The sequence below is a fragment of the Phacochoerus africanus genome, chromosome 11, assembly GCF_016906955.1.
Source record: "Phacochoerus africanus isolate WHEZ1 chromosome 11, ROS_Pafr_v1, whole genome shotgun sequence".
Taxonomy (NCBI): domain Eukaryota; kingdom Metazoa; phylum Chordata; class Mammalia; order Artiodactyla; family Suidae; genus Phacochoerus; species Phacochoerus africanus.
In genome coordinates, this window is record NC_062554.1 from 90,195,788 (window position 1) to 90,215,140 (window position 19,353).

The 19,353-nt window shown below is 49.1% G+C and overlaps 1 pseudogene; it reads right to left on the reverse strand.

Annotated features, from left to right (window-relative positions):
* Positions 1–13,775: 13,775 nt before the first annotated feature.
* Positions 13,776–14,229, reverse strand: LOC125110512 (protein Mpv17-like; annotated as a pseudogene).
* Positions 14,230–19,353: the final 5,124 nt, after the last annotated feature.

A 19,353-nucleotide genomic window follows, 5' to 3' on the forward strand; every position in this document is an offset into this window, starting at 1 on the left:
CTGGGCTGACGTCCACTGCTGCCCTAGGACCTGGGCAGTTTCATGGCAAGTTGGGGGTGTTCATCAGGCTCCATCACACCCTGGCAGCCCAAGTGCGACCTCCAGGCCAGCTGTTAGCTGACTTGAGTTCTTAACAGTGTAAAGCCTGTTCCAGCAGGAGGCTAGCATTCCCACCAACCACAGAGCTTCAATTTAAATTCCAACTGGCACCCCGTCCTGTTCTTAAATATCCTCCTTTTCCTCCTGGCTGTAAGGGAAATAAGGGGCGCTAATCTTGGATTAGCAAAAGACTCTGCTGTGTGACCTTGTAAAATTATATGACCTCTCTGAATTTCAGGGCTTTGTTTTTTCTTCTTCAAAAGGGATGTAGTAATACCTCCTTGGTTTTTCTCATGAGGTTGTGAAAATTCAAGGAGATTGTGTATATGAAGTGATTTGTCCACAATCTAGTGATTTGGAAACAATAAAGAATGATACACATGAAAGAACTGAAAGTAGGGCAATTGATCATGGCCTTGTAAACATTCTGCTTGGAGGGCCAGGAGGGTTCTTTGACCTTGGTATGGTGATATGTCTTCAAAGAATGCTGACAAAACTCAACAGGACATAGACGGAATAAGGGCAGAGTGAAATGAACTAAGATCGATAGACATGATCTCATTTAATCCACTCAAAAAGTCAAGTAAGAGACAAGCTGTAATTGAGCTGGACCCCATGGAGCCTTCAAGGGACACTCCACTTCTGACCCACCCATGTCCTCCACTTGCCTCTTGTTTGTAGAAAGACTAGGCTTTCCTCAAGTTCCCAAGAATAAATTTAATCAGAGGGGTGAGAAAATGCAGCAACAAAGGAAAACACTCATACAGGACAAAATAATAATACTTTAGCCATCGAACAATGTCAAGGACCTTTAGTTCCTCCTCAAGGGTTATGGATAATATTCTGAGCCAAATCCCTTGAGCTGTTTGGTAGATACCGAAGCCCCTACCAGGTGGAAGAGATTAACTGCCTGCTGCTCACAAGCACGTGGCCCCAGACCAGCTGGAACTAGAAGGTTGATGACCTTGACTCCCAATTACCTCACCATGAACTGGTCACACACCACACACCACCCTCTCACTCCATCTTTATTAACCTTTCCCTGAAAGCCAATGAGGACTAAGGTTCTTTCAAGCATTCACTGCCCTTGACTGCTTGCTTGTTATCCCTGCATTTCCCTTTATCACCACGTTAGGAGATTGGCTTTATGTGAGAGAGCAAGTGGACCCAAGTTTGGCTCAGTAACGAGGTAATTAACCCACTATTAAACCATAGGTTCTCCAAGTGTCCCATTTCATGATCCTTCTACTGCATCAGCATTCCTAGGAAAAGAAACACCTAAGAGTTCTAATTATACTGTATAGTCAGGTTCAAACCATTCAATCCGCATGGACAGCCTGGCAACTGAGCAGCCCCTCACATCTTCCCACCTTTTGGAATCAGACGACTTCCAGCTCATTTCTTGTTCCTCATTGCCTTTCCCATAGTGCTAGTATTTTGTCACCGCTGAAATTGCTTGTCATCGATAAGACATCATCAAAAGGAATCCAGCAATTGATTATTGAAACTGAACTATCTCAGGCCAGCGGTTCACACAGTGTTGGGTAAATGGTGCTGTGTTTCCCAAGAAGAGTAAAATATTCCAGAGAATCCCCTTTGAGTTCCCTGTGGTACCCTAGGGTGCCTCAGTGCACAGTTTGGGAACTGAGGTCAAAAAACTGATGGATGCTCAAAGACGTGGAGTAATTTCCAATCAGAGCTTTTCAAATGTTAACCTGCACAGGGCCCCCCTGGTCGGGGGGTCTTGTTACACTTCAAATTCTGTTTCAGTGGGTCTGGAATGTGACCCAAGGGATGGCTTTTCTAAAAAACTCATGAGTTTGGAGGATGTAGGGGATTCATGGACCATCCTCTGAGGAGTGAGGCTGTGAGTGAAGCAGCCAGGAAAGGAGGACAGCCAGTGAAGAGTCCAGATCTCCAAAGCCCAGGCTCTTTCCCACAACCACATGCTTCCCACGTAATTACAGCTGTAACAACACTTAAAGAAGAGTATTTGAATTCTGGTTTCTAGCTCTGCCCATAAGAGGCTTGGAAGTTCTCCCATCAACACAGTAACAACAACAACAAAAAAGTAGAACAAACTGAGAATCACACTTCTTCTTTGATCCAACAGAGAACTGAGGCCCCAGGACAAGCCACTTCCCCCAAACAGGAGACACAGACACAGAAAATCACAACTTACCAGGGCAGAAGCCTCTGTGGAAATCAGAGCCCAGGGTTGGGGTTGGGGGAAGCTGAAGAGAAGTTGAGGAATTGCTGGAGCCAAGGTGAGAACACGTCTGAGAGTTAAAACTTCAGAGAAGTGTCCACACTTCCGGGAGCATTATTCCGTCTGGCCAGGTTCTCCCACTGACAGATCAGAGAATAATCCCCTCCTGGTTCTGAGAGGGGAGGGGAACACAGCCCTGCTTAAATACACCCAGGAATCTCACCCTTCTTAACTATTTTGCCAGAGCCTAACCTGCTGAGGTTTTATCAGATCCTAACCCACCTGGGGGTAATGGAAATACCCAAATCAGCCCTCTCTAGCCTCCTTGTCTCTCCTAAGTGGGAAAAACCAAACTAAAACTGAGAAGCTCTTGTGAAGGTCCCAGGTGGGGGCCTGGCTCATTAAGGCTGTGCTCTAGTCACAGGACAGATGCCCTCCCGTGTACCATCTTCCTCATTACGAGGGCTCCTGTGTGAAAACAGGACACACTCCTGGGGGAATTGCTCCTCTGAGAAGATTTAAGAAGCCTCTGGGAAAATCTGAAGACCACCAGGGAGGCAAAAACAAGGCCACTTGGAGGAAAGTTCAGCCTCTAACACTTACATCTGATCTCTGAGAGCAATGGCTTGAAGAGAGATCTTAAATTTCTGCTCAGGAATTGAACCTGGGCAGGCTGGGTGAAAACGAGGAATCCCAGCCAGCAGACCAGCTAGAGGCTAGAAGCAGAATTGCCCTGATTCTTGCCCCTTGTTGAAAGCAAGACTATTTTCAAGGAGGCAAAGACAGTGAAAACAGGTATAAAATTTATTGTTAGAGTCACAGCACAACATGGGGGAGAGCACACATGAGAAGAGGAGAAGTAGTTTATTTATTTAAGTCAGAAGCAAGAAGTAATACACACCCTAAAGAGGAGTGCAGGTGCGGGCATCCCCCGAGTGGAGAGCACAACTGAGAGGTCATTTAATTCACTTATATACGACAGTTCTTTTGGGTCTTTGTTTTCCTTTGGCCAATTATCTTGTTTTATTTCTTACACCTGACCAAACACCAGACCCTCCCCAATATGTGTGCACATCTTTTGGCAAAGATGGATTCCAGAGCAAGGGGTTCTGGGATGGAATTGGGACTTATTACGGCCTGGCACCTTTTGACCCCTAGGAGCCTTATTATGCTTGTGTAATTGGGGAGATGTCCTTGACCCCACGAGTGACTGAAGGGGTCATCTTATCTTTCTATTCCAGCAGAGCTCAGCTCGTGCCATTAGCTTTTCCCTTACGGTGTCAACGAGAAGCAAGGTCCAATTGACTCAGCCTGACAGGTCTCAGCAGTTCTCAGTCCAGAGGCCCATCTTCCCTACCACAAAAAATTAGAAGGCACGCTACAAGCCAAAATGCAAAATATGAAGCCTCCGAACCCCTGACCCATGCTTCATTGTCCCTGCAGACGTCACTCACAGGACACAAATTCAAAATTAAAATGAAGAGCTTCAGGACAGAAGCCACAGAGCATTAGAGCCCAAGCAGGGGCCCTTCTCAGCACAGCACACGTCTGTGAAGCCAGTCCATACACCAGGCACAGTCTGGCCAGCCCTTGTGATGGCGGTCGCTCCCAGCCAAACTGTGTCCAAGTCCTAGAAAGGACAGGGTTTGGGGTAGCGGTCTTGCCCCATCAACTGTGTGTTCCTTCAAATCATAGTATAGGCAGAGAGAGCGTGGATTCAGCCCCAGACCACTGCCATAAATCACAATAACGCAAATCACGGGTAGTCTTTGGTTTCCCAGTGCACATAAAAATTATATTTACACCATGCTATAGTCTCTTAAGTGTGCAATAGCATTATGTCTAAAAAATTATGTTTACTTTAATGTTAAAATATCTTAAGGCTAAAAAATGCTAACCATCATCTGAGCTTTCAGCTAACATCAAAGATGACTAATCATAGGTCATGATGACAATATAATAATAATGAAAAAGCTTAACATATTGTAAGATTTACCAAAATGTGACACAGAGACATGACGTGAGCAAATGCTACTGGGAAAATGGCACTGAGAGACTTGCTCCATGCACCATTGTCACAAACCTTCAATTGTGTAAAATATCTGCGAAGCACAAGAAAGTAAAATACAGTAGGAGTTTCCTTGTGGCACAGCGGGTTAAGGATCTGGTGTTGTTGCTGCAGTGGCTCAAGTCACTGCTGTGGCTCGAGTCTGGGAAACTCCACACGTCATGGGTGTGACCAAAAACAAAACAGAACCAAGTTCCCTAAAATGAGGCCTGCCTGTACTGTTCCTGGGGCCACCTCAAGCTCACCTGGCCTGTGGTAGCCTCTGTGTTCGCTCATGGGACACATGTCCTGACCCTGAGGGCAAACCCTCTGTCCTGCCTGTACGATTCAGAACACCCAGTTCTGTGTGCACCTGCCATGCTCCACCTCACAAGGCAGGGATATCGACTCAGCGCAGGGGCGTGGAGCTATTTTTTGATGGAAAGCATATACGTGAAACCCTGTGTGTCATCTGCAGAAGTGATTCAACTGAAAGACACTCTCATAAGATATTTACTTAAAGCAAATCAAAGCTATTCAGTAAGACAAACAAGAAAACAGGGGCAGCATTATCTCACTGCAAAGAAGATGACCTCAACATCACGGACAGATACTCACGGCAACGAGCACCTAAGTCAAAACCCAACAAAGCCCTGGTCCCAGCGAGTGTTCTGTCCACCATCAGAACTTAGGCCCCAAACCATCGTTTATGCAGCATGTTAGAAGCAGTAGAGGGTCACCTGAAAAACGGAGTCAGGAGTTCCCCTTGTGTTTTCAGCGGAAATGAATCCGACTACTGACCATGAGGTTGCGGGTTCGATTCCTGGCCTTTCTCAGTGAGTAAAGGATCTGGGGTTGCCATGAGCTGTGGTGTAGGTTGCAGATGAGGCTCAGATCATGCGTGGCTGTGGCATAAGCCAGCAGCTGTAACTCCAAGTCGACCGCTAGCCTGGGAACCTCCATGTGCCATGGATGCGGCCCTAAAAAGAAAGAAAAAGAAAAAAAAGAAAAACAGAGTCATCCCTCTTTCTTGGGAGGTTTTCGATTACTGATTCAGTCTCTTTACTCTTATAGGTCGTTTCATATTTTCTTTTTCCTCGTAATTCGGTCTTGGTAGGTTGTAAATTTCTAGGAATTGACCCATTTCTCTGAGTTTATCCAATTCGTTGGCATGTAGTTATTCATTGTATTCTCTTATGGTCCTTTGTTTTTCTGTGGTGGGTTAGTTGTTATATCTCCTCTTCCATTTCTCATTTTATTGAGTCTTCTCTCTTTTTTTTCTAGTTAGTCTGGCTACAGGTTTGTCCATGTATGCAGCTTCTGACTCAGAACTTAGGATGAGCCAAGAGAGAAACAAGCTTCTTTGGCAGCATCCACACAACTGGAGAATCCAGAAGCTTACTCACACATTCTCACTTTCTCCCACACTAGAGAGAAAAGCTCTCTTGGCCCTGAGCTGAACTGCCCTCAGGAGGCATGACATAGGTAAAGTCAGCTGTTCCTCTCACCCTCATTGATGTGGTGAGAACTTCTAGGGAAGTGCTGGAACTTCTCTGCTGGACTCCTGGCCTTACACACAGTCTCTCTGATCTGTGAGTAATTGTCAAATTGGTGTTCTTTAGGGGGAAGACTTTAGAAACCTTCTATTCTGCTATTTGGATGATGTCACTCTCCCACAGATAGATTTAAAAACATAAACTAACAAAGCTTACTCAAGAAGAAATTGATAACCTGATAGTCCATCCGATGACAACTGAAGGAATTGAATTCATAGTTTACAATCTGTATCAATTTGCCTGCTTCCAATCTGGAGCTTAAAACCATACAGGAGGTTAAATACGGAAAGTTTAATATGAAGAATCATCAGGAGTTCCTGGTGTGCTTCAGTGGGTTAAGAATCAGACTGCAGCAGCTCGGTTGCCATAATGGGTTCAATCCTCAATCTGGTACAGTGGATTAAAGGATCTGGCATTGCTGCAGCTTCAGTCTACACAACACCTGTGGCTCAGATTCAGTCCCTGGCCCGGGAACTTCCTGTCATGGTGCAGTGGCAACAGATCCGACTAGTATCCATGAGGATTCAGGTTTGATCCCTGGCCTCACTCAGGGTCAGGGATCCGACATTGCTGTGAGCTGTGGTGTGGTCACAGATACGGCTCAGATCTGGTGCTGCCGTGGCTGTGGTGTAGGCCGGCAGCTGCAGCTCCAGTCTGAGCTGGGAACTTCCATGTGCCACAGGAGCACCCCTGAAAAGCAAAATATGCATATAATTTAATTATACATAAAATTATACATAATTCTGAGGTCTACTTCAGGCTTCTCTCCTTGGCTTGTGGATAGCTGTCTTCTCCTTGTGTCTTCACAACATCTTCCCTCTATGAATCAAAGTACATAAAAAAAGGACATGAGAGTTGTCTGAACTTCTTATAAGGGTATTGAGTTAGGGGCCCCATCCTGCTAGAGCATGACCTCACCTTAATTAATGACATCTTCAGTGATCCTATTTCCAAACAAGATCACATTCTGAGGTCCTGGGGGTTAGGACTCAATGATGCATTTGTAGAGATAACAGTCCAACCCATAAAAATGTGTATAGTGATAATTATTATTAAACTTTTTTTTTTATCTTTTTAGGGTCACGCCCGCAGCATATGTAGGTTCCCAGGCGAGGGGTCAAATCAGAGCTACAGCTGCTGGCCTACACCACAGCCACAGCAACATCAGATTCTTAACCAGCTGGGCGAGGCCAGGGATTGAACCCACATCCTCATGGATACCAGTCAGCTTCGTTAGCACTGAGCCACAACAGGAACTCCTTATTAAACTTATTTCATAATTACATATTTTTGAGAAGAAAAGCTTCTGAATCCCAGCTTTAGGAAGCAGATGACATTACCCCAGTGGCTGCTGGCCAGTGTATACTACAGGATACACAGTGGACTCTACTCTGACACCTTTCTCTGAAGATGTGCCCACTCCGGTGATGTGGGCATGTTCAGGTGAGTGGATCTCAAGTTGCAAAAGAGAACAGGTGACAGTCTGTATGAGGTCACTTCAAGTGGCTACAAAGAAAGCCTGGCCAATCATCAAATGCAGAAAAACCTGGTCCTGCGTATCGGAAGGAATCCCAGTGGAAAAGAAAGCAAGAAATACGGAGGGGATATTGTAAAGCTTTTTTTTTTAGGATTTAAAACTTGTTTTCCTAAACTGGTGTCCACTTATACCCCCATTCAGTGGAGTGCCTCAAGCATGAAAATATTGAAAACTACTACTGCATTAAATAATCTGTTAGATGAAAAAATTAAACTGTTTACCATTAGCGGATTTGAAGGCACTAGCGGGCTCTCACTGTGCTCTTGAGGTCTCGCTTTGGCTGCCTGCCAATCAGACAGCCTCAAAATCCAGCATCCAGGGCCGTCTGGAGATGGGCCAGGCAGCAGTGAGAGGCACTGTGTCTGATCTGGAATGTCTAAATGAAGCTTTTACAGAGTAATTGATCTCCACAGGGCAGAAGCATGTGAGCATGTGAGCCACCAGATGGCGCTCCAGGCTCAGCCGGGCTTGCCAGAACTCAGCTTCCCTAGAGCGGGGCTGGCTTCCAGGGCTGGCTTATCTTTTGGGCACCACAGACAGCATGCCTAAGGCCTACTCAGTGTTCAGGAACTCACGAAAATAGTTTACTTTCTTCTGAAAACAGGAGAAAATAGGAATACAATACTCCTCGACTACTCGTTGCAGTGGCTCTGGCGTAGGCCGGTGGCTACAGCTCCGATTAGACCCCTAGCCTGAGAATCTCCATATGCCCCGGGAGCGGCCCTAGAAAAGGCAAAAAGACAAAAAAAAAAATTCAGTTTCTTTGTTTTGTTTTGTTTTTTAGGGCCACACCCGCAGTATATGGAGGTTCCCAGGCTTGGGGTCGAATCAGAATCAGAGATGCAGCCGCCAGCCTATACCACAGCCACATCAACGCGGATCTGAGCTACATCTGCAACCTACACTACAGCTCACGGCAACACCAGATCCTTAACCCACTGAGCGAGGCCATGGATCAAACCCACGTCCTCATGGATGCTAGTCGGGTTTGTTAACCACTGAGCCATGACGGGAACTCCTCAACCTTTTTTTCAGAGAAGGATGCCCCAGCAAAAGTATTTGGAAACTTTCAAAATGATGCTGAAGACTTTCAGAATCGCACAGGGGGCCTTTGGATAGGAATCAAACTTACCTTTAGCATCTCCTCTGTTTGGTTCTAGCCACACAGAACACTCTCTAAGAGCTCTAGGCTGTTCAGCTTGTGTGAATTTACAGACATTTCAAGCATAGGCTGCACCTGCCCAGTCCTCACCCTCACCTATCAGATCCACCAACCCTGCAACACCCCGCCCCAGGCTCCCGCCCTCTGCCGCCTCCCCTGGCTCCTCTCAGCAGTCCTGCTCTCCCACATGCTGCCTTAGCTCTAATGTACTTCTTCATTTGCATCTTTTCTTTTCCCTTTATCACGTGATGGGGTGGGTGGGTGTCTGATCTGCATGCATGGACCCCAGAAGGGTTGCATCGATACAGCAGCCACTAGATGCCGGGCACTCAGCGAGGCCCTACCTATATGTCATTTCAATTCATCTCCCTTTGAGGTGACCTACTCACCCCAGGTTGCCTGGAACTTTCTAGATTTTAGCTCTGAAAGTCCTGTGTCCCAGGAAAACTCCCCAGCCTCAGGCAAACTGGGATGGCTGGTCACCCTGTCCAATAACCCCCCACACAAATGAGAAAAGTAGGCTCAGAGAAGTTGTCACAACTTAGATAAGCTTGCAAAGCTAAGCAGCACTGGCACCTGGCTGTGGCACTCAGAGCTCTTTCCACCACACCTGTTCATGGGCAGGGACCAGGTCTGGTTCATTTCTGCACCTTCATGCCTGTTGGGATTCCTGCATAATGAGATATTTGATGAATGAGTGAATGAATGCATAAATAATGAACTCTCCAACCGGGAGCCAGAACAGTGGTGACAGGATGACACAGTGACCTAAACAAGCCGTGCTGCCTCCCTCCCAGGGATTCTACACCATTACAGAATGTGACCAAATTGGGTTCAGAGAGGGCGAATGATTTGCCCAAAGTCACAGTTCCAGGAAGAATGTGGGGCAGGGACCAGAACTCCTGGTCCCTCCTTCCTGATTTACACTCCGGTTATCTTTCTACTGGAACACGGAGTGAAATAAACCAAATAGCAGAGAAAATAAAGGGAGAACACTGGATATTTTGGGGGCATTGGGGGGCTGCACCCATGGCGTACAAAAGTTCTAGGGCCAGGGATTTTGAACCCGAGCCACAGCAGCGACAACTCTGAATCCTTAGCCACTAGGCTGCCAGGGAACTCCAAAGCTAGACTGTTTTTAAACATCTAACTTAAGATGCTAAGGAGCTCTGAATTGCTGGGATTTGTACCATAAAACAACAACAACAATGAAAATCTAAGATTGGGAACTTCTCTGAAAAGAAAAGGGAAAAAAACTCTACTAAGAAAGAGAGCCTCCGCATCAGGTGGGCTAAGAACCAGAGCAGGAAATACAGGAGGTGCCATATTTGTCATCCTGAGGGAGCCTTTGTTCTGACAATCCTCCCCACTCCCACCCCGAAACAGTCAAGTCGTGGGTCTGAAACAACCTGGCATCACCAAAACAGCAAGACTGTTAGGAGTCCCGGTGGCCAGGCACTGCCAGTCAGAGAAGGGGCACTGCCCCACGGCCACTGCCTGCGTGCCCTGAAATGCCCATTTGTTTCCATCTTTATGGGCGCCTTTTGGCTTCCAGGCCGTGTTTGTGCTTTGTCCCTTGCCTTTGTTGATCTCTTTGAGTCTATGGAGAAACTCAGCCCCAGGCAAATGGAAATTTCAATGCACAATGGAAAACTCAGGTTCCTCTAGGGCTGTTGGCTGATCCCGGCATTGTGACTCTGGCCTTTCTAGAGGAGCTGTGGCCCCAACACTGCCTGTGCCAGAGAACGAACAAAGGAGCCCAGCGGAGGCGGGGGCAAAGGAGTAACTTGCCCTTCTTTTCCTTCTGGATCTGCCCTCAAGGCTCTTTGTGGGAAAGAGGAGAAGGCAGGGAGAGAAGGAAATGAAGCCTTGTCTTTGCATTTTGTCCTCGTCTACCCCCACCTCCCCCCAACACCCCGCCCCAATCTGCAGGCTGCCTACTGAGGCCACATCTGGAAATGTTCCAGATGCTTATATGACCGGGAAAGCAGGGTTGCTTAGCCATGGAGTCAGCTTCCTGAGATCTGTGGCCTAAGTAATTAGCCCTGGTGGGACTGTTGGGGTGACAGTGGTAGTGGGGGGGGGGGGAATGGAGGTCGAGCAGAGGACAGATTCTCAGCACTCCCAATCAACGAGGGTGTCCTTTTGAGCGGGGGTTCAGCCAACGCCTCTCAGGGTCTCCCCCGAATCGGGGATGGTGTTCAGAGCTGCGAGGGAGAATGTCACAGTGGTGGTTCCTAAAGCCTCTCCAAAAAGATAAAACTCAAAAACCCTCTGGCTGAGATAAGAATTACCAGACCCTTATCATTCTGTCTCACTGTAATTGTTCCAATGTTCATAAGGACCGCCTCACCCCAGCAACCTGGCCTGTTCCTTCCTGCCTCCTACTAGGAGAGGCAAGTGGCTCCCTCCTTACCTGCCCCTATGGGGCAATATACGCCCCCAACCAAGCAGCAAGTATAACCCAAGACACCATCCTTCCCCAACCAAGCAGCAATTGTATCAGAAGACCCCATTCCTCCCCAACCAATCAGCAGGTCAACAGGTGAATGGCAAGACCTCTCCTGGCACTCCTTTGTCTCTGGGCTATATAAACACACGACCATGTGCCCAGGATATGCGCTTCCTGAATATCAGGAATTCGGCCAGCTGTGTTAACAGTGTCTCTTGCCTCAATAAACTTGTCCTTTCTAGACCTGTCTTTGAATCCGGAAAATTCTTTTTCCACCTGTGTGCAGAGACCACAACAGTCCTGGGACCCCTGTACTGGTTGCTGCTGGCACAGACCTCAGGTGGGCTGACCTGGATCACCTTAGCAGTCCTCCGACAGCTGTTAGGAATGTGCTGGAATCACTACAGGCGACCTCCCTGGCCCCACCCCAGCTCCAGGAGATCATCAGGCATCCCCATCACCCTCACGGGGACCTGAAACCGGCAGAGCTCGTGGGGTGGGGGGCGGGCTAGGGGGGTTCTGAGGAAGCCAAAGCATCTCCCCCTGCAGCATCACTGAACCCTGATTTAAATCCTTTACCTGGGCCTCTGAGTTACCTGGGGGTAAACCTGGGGCATCTGAGGCTCCCAGCAGAAGCCAATCCATGCAAGCGCGAGGGGCCGGGCGGCTTCCCTGCAGGTGCTAAGGCTGGAGTGTGAGAGTTGCTTAGCCAGGAGCAGAGGGGAGCCGCAGGCGGGCGGCCTCATTCAGGGCACCACGCACGCATAGGAAGCAGAACGTGGGTCTGGTTCAGGGATGCAGCCCCGTGTTGAGCACAGTGCCGCCTGGCGCCGGGAGAGCCCACTTGGTTCTCGGCTGTGGAATGAATTGTCTTCAGGCTAGGGAACCGAGAGGCCTGAAAGGTTGAGCTCGGCTGGAGTGGAGTGTGTTTCCTGGGAAGTGGGAAGGAGATGGGGAGCAGTGCCCAGAGGAGAGGCTGGGGACGGGAGAAGGGGTCTGATCCAGAGGTGCCCTGTAAGCCTTGTTTGGGACTTTTCACCTTCTATTGAGAGTCAATGGCAAGGAGCAGGTAGGAGTGAACACCTGCCTGGTCCATCCCGCATCCTGGCCCGCCGTCCTGGCCCTCACCCTCCTTATCCCCTTAAGAGACAGAAGATGACATTACCTGCCTGACCCCTTCAAATGTCAACATTCTCCAGTTCGACTCCTTTCTCATTCCTTTGATTTCTGTATTAAAACAACAACAACAAACCCCAACACAACTCTGCATTGTATTGTAAAAACAGAAAACAAGAACCCACTGGGACGTGGCCCAGAAAGGCCGAGGAGCCAAGGCAGTGCCTCTCACAACAGTGCCCCATTGTGTCCTTAGATTTAACCAGGGCCTGAAGAACACGCATTTACAACTGAGATTTTTAGGCTGTGCAGGATCGGCATATGCCCACCAGATGGCGCTAATGCCTCACATTTTGGTCCCGCCAGCGGCAGAGTCCTTCAGTCAACAAATACTCATCAAGCATCTAACGTGGACCCTGCGGTGAGCTGAGCGCTTTAGATGAAAATTCCTTTTTCACAACATTGTTCTGAAGGTAAACGGTAAAAAGTTATTTCCCATAATGGATAAAGTTTGTCTCTGGCTGTATCATGGAAAATTTGAAGTGAAAGTCTGGGAGCACCTTCAAAAGTCTGTTTCAAGAGCCTATACCTCCGACTGAACCCCTAGTCTGGGAACCTCCGTATGCCGTGAGTGCGGCCTTAAAAAGCAAAAAAAATAAGTAAATAAAAATCAATCAATCAATCAAGCATTCCTTTTTTTTTTTTTTTTTTCCCCCATAAGCAACAAAGATTTATTTCTTACAGTTCTGGCACCTGGGAACTCCAAGATCATGGTGCCACTGGGTTTGGTGTCTGGTGAGGACAGGCTTTCTGGCTCAGAGATGGCACCTTCTTGCCATGTGCTCATGTAGCCTCTTTTGTAAGCATCCCGATTCCATGAGGGCTCAGCCCTCCTGACAGAACCACTTCCCAAAGGCCCCACCTCCTAATACCATAACCTTGGGCATTAGGATTTCACCATATGAACTTGGGGAGTATACAATTTGGACTATACCTCGTGGGTTCAAGTTTCTACGCTGCCACTAACTCAGCATGGACAGGTCACCTCACTTCTACGGGCCTCAGTGTCCTCATCTGTAAAAGAAGATTGAGCTTGGTGGTCTCTAGGCTTCTTTCCAAGCTCTAGAAAATGTGGCTCCCAGTAGTTCTTTGCTGGGTCTTATTGCTTCTGCAGGTTCTAGATTATCTATTTCGTAAGCATATAAAGGGTTCACAGGGGTGGTCCCTCCAAAACTAGATCTGTACTAGGGCTGGGAAGAGTTAGGAAAACAGATGTGTCTATGAAAAGTGGGAATGAGTGACATTTACTGGGATATGGGTATAAACTAAAGTTGACAAAACCATATAGTTCAATAAATATTTATGGACTGCCTACTATGCGGTGGGTATAAAACCATTACAAAGGTTTTGTGATTTCACAGGAGTCAGGTTACGTTTGAGAGTGAAATGGGCCATTTCAGAGCACTACCTCCATTAAGTTCTGCCCAGCCACCAAACCCTGTGAAAACCGATGCACCCACTTTAAGGAGGTGGTCTGACCCTCCCAGGGTCAAGCTGTATGACTGCAAGACAGAAATGATGGAGGGAGGTAGCAGGCTTAGAGCCGATGGGCCTTCCAGGAGAGGAAGGAGTTCCAGATAACAGCAACGCACTGGACAACAGCCAACCTGCAATGAAGAGGGACCAGGCAGAAGTTGGCTAACTGCGCAGCAGGCCAGAGGTAGTAGTTGGTGATGAAGGCATCAGGATAATCCCGCTGGAGTTTGGCCCAACTGTCCCGGTAACAGTCCATTCAGTGTCCCTACTAGTGAGAGGAAACAGCCTAGAAAACACGGGGTAAACCCCACCCCCACCCCCACCCCCTGATCCAGCAGCATCCTCTTTAGTGCATCCACCTTGGTGGCGCCAGGGATGAGCCAGTCCGAAACCTTGTAGCAGCCTCCAACTATAGGGCCCACAAAGCCACAGCCCATCAGGGACCCAGGGGTCAAGACCTGTACTTTCCATGGGTGAGCAGTCAGAGCCCTCTGGTATGCTGGACAAAGTGCCATGCTTCTTGGGCAGGAGCTCAATCCCTGCAACCATTCTTTAATTAAATAAAAATGAAACCAGAGAGAATGTTCCCCAGCCACCAAAGACACGACTCCAGAGCAGTGAGCATCTGTCTCATGTCAGAATCAGGATGCTTCTGTGTTGCTGCCAGGAAGCCTACAGCTTGTGAGGGGAGCTGCTGGCTCTCAGGTCTGCAGTCCCAGCAGAGGACAAGAGGGGAAGGGGTGAAGTAAGGTGAAGGTACAGCCCTCCTGGGAGCTCCTGGGAGCTCCAGGGAGCCCTCAGAGAGCTCATGAGCAGGCCCCAGGTCTGCTCAGCCTTGCTTCTTCCTATTAGCAGTGCCCCAGTTTGCAGACTCTATCAGACATCTTTATTCAGATCAATCAGCAAACACTTAGGGCTTTGTCCCAGTGTTTGCAGAGCACGTGGAGCTCTGGAAGGCAGTGTCACACTGGTGTCTCACTTTAGCTCAGACAGGGGAGGCCTGCCTGTATTGTCTGTTTCATTCACCCAACTGCCCAGAGGCCAAGATGTGGCTCCTTAACTTGTTAGACAATCAAGAGAACAGAGAAGAGAAGTTAATTCCCTACAGCAGAGTAGAAATGTGAGTCCACCAGGGACCTATGGGTACAGCACAGGGAACTGCCCTCAGTATCTTGTAATAACTTGGAAGGGAAAAGAATCTGGAAGAGAATAGATGAATACATGTAAGTGAGTCACATGTACGTGTGAGTGAGTGTACCTGAAACCGACACAACACTGTAAATCAACTACACTTCAATAAAACAAAAACTAAGTAAGCAAACATTTTAAAAATGTTTAAAATTTTTAAAAAGCAATGTGGATGCAAATCTTCCAGCATGCATCCAGGACTTATCATCAGAGAAGTTACCATTTAAGTGTCTACTCTGTACTAGGCGTTGTATTAAGCCTTGTATGTGCATTTCATTTCTTATGCAATCTTATGAAGGAAGAGGTATAAGAACCCCCATTTTCTTTCTTTTTTTTGTCTTTTTTTGTCCTTTTAGGGCCACACCGGCGGCATATGGAGGTTCCCAGGCTAGGGGTCCAATCAGAGCTGTAGCTGTCAGCCTACGTCAGAGCCACAGCAACGCTGGATCCTTAACCCACTGAAGGAGGCCAGGGATCGAACCTGCGTCCTCATGGATACTAGTCAGGTTCGTTAACCACTGAACCACAATGGGAACTCCAGAACCCCCAATTTCTGAGGCACAGAAATAGCAGCTAAGATTGTGGTGGAAACTTTCACCTGTTTTCCCAGCTCTTCAGGGCCTGAGCCTGATAGGAACCTGGCAGCCTGACCTAAGGGGCTATGCTGTTAACCCTTGTCTTTACCTCCAGGCAGGATGGGTGGAGAGACGGTGCAGGGGGGCTCCTCGGAGAGTTAACGGGTAGGCTCTGCCTAGGAGTTCAGACAGGGATAAGGGGGTTGGGTGCGGCATGAGAGCTCTCCAGGAGGGCTTGGGAGTAGACAAGCCTTATGTGGCAGGTAAGGAAGGGTTCCTGGGCACAGCGTGTTCTCCGGTTGGGTGGAGGGCCTGGCCAGACTGGGCAGGGGGCCTGGGAGGGAAGGCAGGGTCGGGCCAGGTGGCAGGAGCCCGGAATACAGTGACAGCTGGGAGGATGCAGATCCCCCTGGGGAGGCAGCAGCCGGCTGAGTACTCGGAAGCAGGCCCTGCTGCCTCGACTCCAGGGGCTTATTTGGCAGTTGAGGGCAGGCCTTCATCTCTGCAAGGACTGTGAAGTCAGCAGGGGCACAGGACGGGGAAGGGGCGCGGCGCTCCTTTCCGCCCCCTCCCACTGCCTTTCCCTTCCAGCTGAGGCCCAGCCGGGGTCAAGGGAATACAAAGGACCACGAACAGTTCTTATTTCCCACAGCGGCCAAGTTACTTCCTGAAACGAAACAAAACCAGTTATCTCTAGCGATCACAGGCTGCACCAGTCCTCTTAACAGTCAGGGGCTGGGAGGAAGGGAAAGGTCCTCCCCAAGAGCCCTCATCTGACGAATGAATTGCCTGTTGGGTTTACCTCTGCACATCTCGAGGAGGAAAGAGCTCTCGGTCCTTAAGGCAATTCCAGGGGCCTGTGAAAATTCAGTTAGACACCCCCCCCAACCCCAGCTGGTTCTGCATCCTCACCAATCTGGCTTCACCACACTGATGGCTTCACTTTGAAAAGTGCATGTAATTCTTACATACTTATTTAAGTAGCAAATGTTTATTTTAGTGCATGTTATTTGTGATTGGCATTTTTTTTTTCTCTCTCTCTTGGGCCACCTCGTGGCATATGGAGTTCCCGGGCCAGGAATCAGATCCAAGCTGCAGTTGCGATCTCCACCAAAGCTGTGGCAATGCCAGATCCTTAACCCCCTGTGTTGGCAGGGGATCTAACGTGCTTTCCAGGGCAGCAGAGACACCGCCAATCCTGCTGTGCCACAGCAAGAACTTCTCCACTGGCATTTTTATTAGTTGGAATCCATGAATCTCCCTGAGTAGAATAGCAGTTTAAAGGGGGAACAAGGAGTTCCCGCTGTGGCTCAGCGGTTAATGAATCCCTCTAGGAACCATGAGGTTGTGGGTTTTGTCCCTGGCCTTGCTCAGTGGGTTAAGGATCCGGTGTTGCCATGAGCTGTGGTGTGGGTCACAGGTGGCTTGGATCCCGTGTTGCTCTGGCGTAGGCCAGTGGCTACAGCTCAGATTAGACCCCTAGCCTGGGAACCTCCATATGCCGCAGGAACGGCCCTAGAAAAGGCAAAAGAACAAAAAAAAGGGGGGGGGGACAAAATGACAAGTCTCCTGGGGACCTCTGCCCCATCTCTCTGGCCTGGATAGGTAAGGAGCAGCCAGAATGTGGAGAATTTGTGTGCTACTGAGGTTTAGTTCTATCGATAGCCTGGAAGGTGCTACCAAGGATTCTGAGCTAGGACGAACACGATCAGCTCTGTGTTTTAGGAAAAAAGGAAAAGAAAAAAAAATTGGGGGGGGTGATTTAGACAAAGGGAGGAAGCCTACGTAAGGGTCACTGTAATGAGTGATGAGTGCGACTCATGCGGGCAAAGTGGGGACAGAGACGCTGGTGGAGAACTCAATGAGCAAGGGTTGCTGGACATGAGGAACCAAGATAGTTTCCATGGTTCGGACTTGGCCAGTAGAGGCATCACAGGTCCTCCAGGAGAAAGGGACTTACCGTTTGGGGACACCAGAGAGCCACCGATGTTGCAGAACGTGGGAAAGATCTTGCCACTGCCTTGAATTTGCCCACATGGGCTCATTGGTTTGGGGACGTCACGCTCTCTTTGTGTGGGTTTGCTTGGTTTTTGTCGATCAGGACTCCTAGGACTGAGGGGACCACTGCAGGGATTTTCTCAGAATGTGACTGTTTTCACTCAAGTTCTAACTAAGAGATTACAGCCTCTAACCCTCTAAGCACACACACACACACAGTTTGGGAACCTCTAACTTCCAAGAGCAGGCAGGGGCCCTAGGGAGAGGGGGGTTCGGTACCACTTCCCGGGGTTGCATCTCAGGCGGGCAGGGCTCCAGGACTGGCACTGCTTTCAGGGTCTTCCTGAGGGAAGGAAAGAACTGTCAGGAGCTCCTGGCTTTTTCAGCATCTCCACTTCCACGGTGAAATCTGGGGATGTTAGAGACAGCCTGAGATATTGGCAGAGGCAGGGGGGGTGGGGGGTGCAGTCCACAGCAGGGGCTTGTTCTTCTCTGTAGGGGAAAAGACCCCAGCCCTTTGGGAAGCTGTGCAAGTGGTGAGGTTTTAGCAGGACATAGATGCGGACACGGTGGGGTTGGGCAGCGGGAAAGGCTTGGAAGAGTTCCCACTGCCCACTGCCCTGGCTTTACAAGTGCCCTGTGAGGGGGACCTGGATGTTTCCTCCCCTCCAGGCCGGGGCAGAGCAAGGACTCCGGTGGTGGCTGCAGAGGCCATGGTGGGGAGTGATGTGACCTTGGGGCAGAAACCTCCTGGAAGCTGACCCTAGGGAACCCAACCCCAGAAGACCCCCAGCCCGAGGGAGGGGGTGCATCAGTGGGGACACAGCAGGGCTGGGGAGTCACATGGTGACACCAAGTCACCATAAGAAAAGCAGAGCCTTGCCCAGTTCAGAGTGTGGTGGGGGCGGGGGTCTCAGCTTGTGCAGAGAACCTGCCCTCTGCACCCCTCCCTCTTCGCTGTGTGCGCCCCCCTCATTAGAGAGATTTTCTGGTGCTGGGAAAGGGAGTGGCTGCTTCTCCATTAGGGCTAGGGTTAGGATTAGGGTTAGGGAGAGGCGTTCCTGCTGCCTTCAGGAACATGCTTTCCAGAAGGACATCGGCAAGTTTAAAATTTTAGGAATTTCATTTGCTTGAAGTAGTAAATGGAAAACAAAAACACAGGTGGCTCACTGGGGATCCAGAAGAATTCAAAGAACTGGACCCGACCTGGAGCTCTCCTCCTCTCTGAAAGCTGAGCTTGTGATTTGTACGTTGTTGTTGTTGTTGTTATTTTAATTTTTGTCTTTCTAGGTCTGCACCTGCGGCATATGGCAGTTCTCAGGCTAGGGGTTGAATCAGAGCTACAGCTGCTGGCCTACACCACAGCCAATACAAGACCAGATCTAAGCCACGTCTGCAACCTACACTACAGCTCACAGCAACGCTGGATCCTTAACCCACAGATCAAGGCCAGAGATTGAACTCATATTCTCACAGAGACCATGTTGGGCCTTTAACCTGCTGAGCCATAACAGGAACTCCTGAAATCTGATTTTGTAGCCAGTGCACCAGAGCCAGGACCAGAGAGTCCATTTTGAGACTTGCTCATTTGAACAAGAACCAGCTCCCGAGTATGTGGGAGCCTTCGTCTTTCCAGTGGGCATAAGCCCAGTGAAGCAAACCTCCAAGCATCCCAAGCAATGGGAAGGTCCCTTCCCTCTCCGTTCCCTTCCCCTGCAAGAGCCCAGGACTGCTGTCCTCCCCTGCTCTCCAGCACTGCTCCGATCCAGGCCTGTGCCCAGAGATGTAGCGATGCTGGGGCCAGGACAGTGTGGTCAAGGTCAGTGGGCCTCTCTGCTCCCCAGTGTCTGTCTTACAGGCAACGCCCCCCATGCTCTC